The 5,482-nt window shown below is 38.6% G+C and overlaps 1 pseudogene; it reads left to right on the forward strand.

Annotated features, from left to right (window-relative positions):
* Window positions 1-366: 366 nt before the first annotated feature.
* LOC123840547 (nucleotide triphosphate diphosphatase NUDT15-like) lies at window positions 367-915 on the forward strand (annotated as a pseudogene).
* Window positions 916-5,482: the final 4,567 nt, after the last annotated feature.

The following is a 5,482-nucleotide window of genomic DNA, read 5'->3' on the forward strand; positions in this document are numbered from 1 at the left end:
ATTTATACACAAAGCTTCATTACAACATTATTCATAATAGCCTAAAAGTGTAAACAATCGGGGCACCTGGGTGGCTCAGTCGTTAAGTGTCTGCCTTCTGCTCAGGTCATGGTCCCCGGGTCCTAGGATTGAGCCCCACATCGGGCTCCCTGCTTGGCGGGAAGCCTGCTTCTCCCTCTCCCACTCCCCCTGCTTGTGTTCCCTCTCTCGCTGTGTCTCTCTCTGTCAAATAAATAAATAAAATCTTTTAAAAAAAAAGTGTAAACAATCCAAATGCTCATCAAATGATGAATGGATATACAAATGTGGTATATCCATACAACAGAATACTATTCAGCAATAAACAGGAATGATATATGCTACCACATGGATGAAATTCAAAAATACTATGCTAAGGGCCGTGTCTTCCCTACCCTCAGCCTCCTGAGCCATGACCATTTGCATGGAGCCGCTGGGGAGGCACATGTAGTTGGGGTAGGAGCAGTGGTAACTAGCTGCAGGCATCCTCACAGTGTCCTCCTGGGGAAGAGATAAGAGTCAAATGGAGTTGGCAGGTTCCAAGTTCCCTGGGGGCCATTTGAGTCCAGTAACTGGGGAAGAATGCACTCAGTGCTCAAAGGAGAACCAGGGAAGAAGTAGCTCTTCACCTGAAAAACGTTCGCTTTGCCTCTGTTGTGAATTATTTTGTGGAGAAAGAGAATTACCATCATGTCAGTAATATTAATGAAAGGAGAGGTGGATGTGACTCCAGAACCACAGAATGGAGAGCCTGAAAGAAAATGAAAGCTGGAAGTGGGAAGAGTATCCTCACTGGACCAGCCTTTCTGGGCACCACGTTGCTTATAGGAACAAGGCTCTGACACATTTAAAGAAGATGTGGACCATCTGGTAGGATACAAAGGACATCATCTCTAGGGGAACAAGAAGGTAACCTGATTTATTTAAAGAAGACAAAATAAGGTCCAGTTAGAGAATGAAAAGAATCTACATTTCAGAACAACTCCACTGTATGTAAAAAGTTCCATAGGATTGTCAGCTTATTTGCTACCTCTTACTATTCCCACCACCCTTTCAGTCAGTACTTGTGAAACATTTTCTGGCACGGTGTCAATGAGATGCATTTCAGACTCAGAAAATGTGATAAATGGTGACCTTGTGGTGATTCTGCTTTCCATACTTCTCTCCGATCCTGACTATGCAGCTTGTTGCTCCAGCTTGCATGGAGTGGAATGCAATAGAACTTGCCTTGCTGTTTCGTTTAAATAGGGATCCTAATTCAGATGCTAACACCGTATGCCAGTTGCAGAATTTACCGTGGTTGTTGATTTTCATCTTATTTAAAACAAGACAGTTTTGCAGCTGTACTGGGACAGCCCTTACAACGACTGTGAACAGGACAGGTCGTTAGGGTACTTGCCAGGTTTCTGATTGGGAACCTAAGCCAAGAGAAGTGAAACAACCCCTCTGGGGTTTTATCCTATGGTTAACATAATCTCTGTGAGATCCAGCTTCCTTGTATGTAAAATGAGATTGGACTAGGGCTGTGGTTCTCAAAGTGTGGCCTGGGGAGATCCTTGAGACTCTTTCAAGGGCACTCAAGGTCGAAGCTGTTTTTGTAATGCTACGACATCAGAGGAGTTTTCCGGAAGCTACATGATGTGTGATATTGTAACAGACTGAATGCAAGAAGAAACCAGGCAAGCCTAGGGCTAAAACTCTCTTTGAAGTTTATCTCAAATACACTTGATGAGGAATTCATTGAGGTATCTCTTTAGTCTAGTACTTATCCAAGCAGATATTTTATAGCTTCAAAAACTTAACCACAGACCTGTAGAGCTTTTCCATATCTGCTACATTTTTAGTAGACAAACTCATTAGGAGCCTGTGAGGTTTATTGTTTTAGATTCACCCAATTAGACAGGAAGGTTTATTTCAATGGAAAGTAAAAATTACCTGGGCTCTTATGGATAGGAAAAGGTAAAACAAAAAGTTTCATATTAGAAGGAGAATACATTTACCTACTCCAGCACCTAGTATGCTCAGTTGGCATCCAGTAATCACTCAGTAAATATTTCTCCAAATGAGCAGGATTTACTCTTAAGTAGACAGTTAATTCTTAGATGGTTTGAAAATTGCCATTAATAGAAAAAAAAAAAAACTAATGCTGACTACTAGCAATATTCTCATAAAATTAAATGTCAATTTAAGTTCCTGAAATACACCTCCCTCTGCCAGGATGCTGGGGAGTCTGAAATATCTCTTCTTCTATTTGGTACATCAAGCCCTAAGGTGTCCTTTATCCTAAGATAAGCAAGTGCAACATCCTACCAAAGGTCTTTCCAGTGGAGTTTGATGTGAATTCGGCCTCCCTTAGTTCCACTTGGAAGAATGGTTCCTTGATCTTCACTGTCAGCTTTCCAAATAAGACAAATGCTTTCAGATAAAAAATTCTCTTCTTTGGGGCACCAAGGATGATGTTAACTGGACACTGTGGAGAAGGAAAGTTCAGGTAGTCTTCTGTCCGGGGGGGGGAAACAGTGTTCTTCCAACATAAAACCAATCACATATTGATGCTTCCTTTATGTTTTTTTTTTAAATGAGATTATTTGTGTTGTACTTAGAAGTTAGTGCTGCACTCAAGTAGCATTTGCAAAAATGCAAATTAAAGATAATAATATGAGCTGAGAGGTATGTGCCAAACCTTCCATTTTATGGACTTCAAGAAATTGAACATACAAGTCCATACATAAAATTCTCCACAAACATTTAATTTGCATCTACTATGTGCCAAGTACTGTGACAGGTGCTTAATAATATTTATACTGTAAATTAAATCTGTCACACATTTACTTAATCTCAAATTCCCATTCTTGATTCTGTCCCATTTTTATGTTTAAATGTTTAAGTACTTGGTTTTTTGCCTAACAATATTGCTTAATAGCTTTATATGCAACAATGTATCATTCCTCATTTTATTTATGAGAACAATTCCTGGGCAAAAGGAACAAAGAAGCAAGCAAGGAAGCCAAGCTGTTTAACAGCTTCAGTTTGACTTCATACCCCTGTTCTTTTTTTTTATTCTTTTCAGATTCACTTTCTACCTATTGTTTGATATTTCCCCAACAATACTATCTACAGCTCAGACTGTTGCTCTAAGCTCCAGATCCAATCACACGAGTCATTGCTACCTGAGATTTTCCACATCCTTCTACCGGACATGTTCCCCATTGCATTTCCTCTTGTGTTCCTCTCAGCGAATGACTCTGCCCAGCTAATGAACTGCCCAAATTAGACTCCCTTTCCCCACATAAAGCAGCCACTTGTTTTTGTCCATTCCGTTTCTCTCATGCCTTTGTTTGTTTGTTTGACTTAAGGTTAAAATGGCAAATGTTATGTTATATATATTTTACAATTTTAAAAGATTAATAGTGTTATATACCAAAAAGCATTAAATTGTGCACTTTTCCAGTGTAATTAACATACAGCGTTATATTAGCTTCAGGTGTACAATATGGTGATTCAACAATTCTGTACATTTCTCAGTGCTCATCACAAGTGCACTCTTAATCCCCATCCCCCACCCACTTCCCCTCTGATAACCATCAGTTTGTTCTCTGTAGTTGAATATGTTTCTTGGTTTGTCTATTTTTTTCTTTGTTCATTTGTTTTGTTGCTTAATTTCCACATATGAGTGAAATCATATGGTATTTGTTCTTCTATAACTTATTTCACTTAGCATAATAATCCCTAGATCCATCCATGTTGTTACAAATGGCAAGATTTCATTCTTTTTATGGCTGAGTAATATTCCATTGTACATATATACCACATCTTCTTTATCGATTCATCAGTTGATGAATACTTGGGCTGCTTCCATAATTTGGCTATTGTAAATAATGTTTCAATAAACACAGGAGTGCATATATCTTTTTGAATTTGTGTTTTCATTTTCTTTGGGTAAATACCCAATGGAGGAATTACTGGCTCATTTGGCAATTCTATTTTTAATTTTTTGAGGAACCTCCATACTGTTCTCCATAGTAACTGCACCAGTGTGCATTCCCACCAACAGTGCACAACCGTTCCTTTTTCTCCACATCCTCGCCAACACTTGTTGTTTCTTGTGTTTCTTAGTTTAGCCATTCTGACAGGTGTGAGGGGATATCTCATTATAGTTTGGATTTGTATTTCCCTGATGATTAGTGATGCTAGATAAATTCCTAGAAACATATAACCTCCCAAAACTGAATCAGGAAGAAAAAGAAAATTTCAACCGACTGAATATCAGCAATTAAATTGAAGCAGAAATCAAACAACTCCCAAAAAACAAAAGTCCAAGACCAGAGAGCTTCACAGGCAAATTCTACCAAACATTGAAAGAAGAATTAATACCTATTCTTCTCAAACTATTCCAAAAAATAGAAGAGGAAAGAAAGCTTCCATATTTATTCTATGAGGCTAGCATTACCCTGATACCAAAACCGGATAAAGATACTACAAAAAAAGAGAACTACAGCCAAAATTACTGATGAACATACATGCACAAATCATCAATAAAATATTAGCAAACCAAATCCAACAATATATTTAAAAAAATCATTCACCATGATCAAGTGGGATTTATTCCTGAGTTGCAAGTGTGGTTCAATATTCACAAATCAATCAGTATGATACACCACATCCGTAAAAGAAAGGATAAGAACCATATGATTCTTTCAAGAGATGCAGAAAAAGCATTTGACAAAGTACAACATCCATTCATGATTTAAAAAAAACATAACCTCAACAAAGTAGGTTTAGAGGGAATATACCTCAACATAATAAAGGCCATTTATAAAAACCCCACAGCTAATATCATCCTCAATGGGGAAAATCTGAGAGCTTTCCCTCTACGGTCAGGAACAAGACAGGGATGTCCACTCTTACCACTGTTGTTCAACACAGTACTGGAAGTCTTAGCCCTCAGTAACCAGACAACAAAAAGAAATAAAAGGCATCCAAATTGGCAAGGAAGAAGTCAAACTTTCACTATTTGCAGATGAGATGATACTGTATAGAAAACCCTAAAGACTCCACCAAAAACCTCTCAAGCCTCTGAATTCCTTTTTTTTTTTTAAGTAGGCTCCATGAGGGCGTGGAGCCCAATGTGGGGCTTGAACCCACGACCCTGAGATCAAGACCTGAGCTAAGATCAAGAGTTAGAGCTTAACCAACTGAGCCACCCAGGTGCCCCTAAGCCTCTGAATTCTTCACCACATTGTCCCCACTACCTCTCCCCTGGTCCAAGTCTTCAACACCTTTTCCCAAGACTATGCCTGCACTTTCACCCCTTTTACTGATTAAGATATACACGACATGAAATTTACCATCTTAACTTTCTAACTTTTGACAGTACTCCTAGAGTGAGTTTTCAAAAACATAAATCTGATGATCACTTGGCTTCTTCTCAGTTTGGGGTCATGACAAACAAAGCTGCTATGAG

Source organism: Mirounga angustirostris, unplaced genomic scaffold, assembly GCF_029215605.1.
Source record: "Mirounga angustirostris isolate CCGP_5_RB_7025 unplaced genomic scaffold, mMirAng1.0.hap1 SCAF_5, whole genome shotgun sequence".
NCBI classification, from domain to species: Eukaryota; Metazoa; Chordata; class Mammalia; order Carnivora; family Phocidae; genus Mirounga; species Mirounga angustirostris.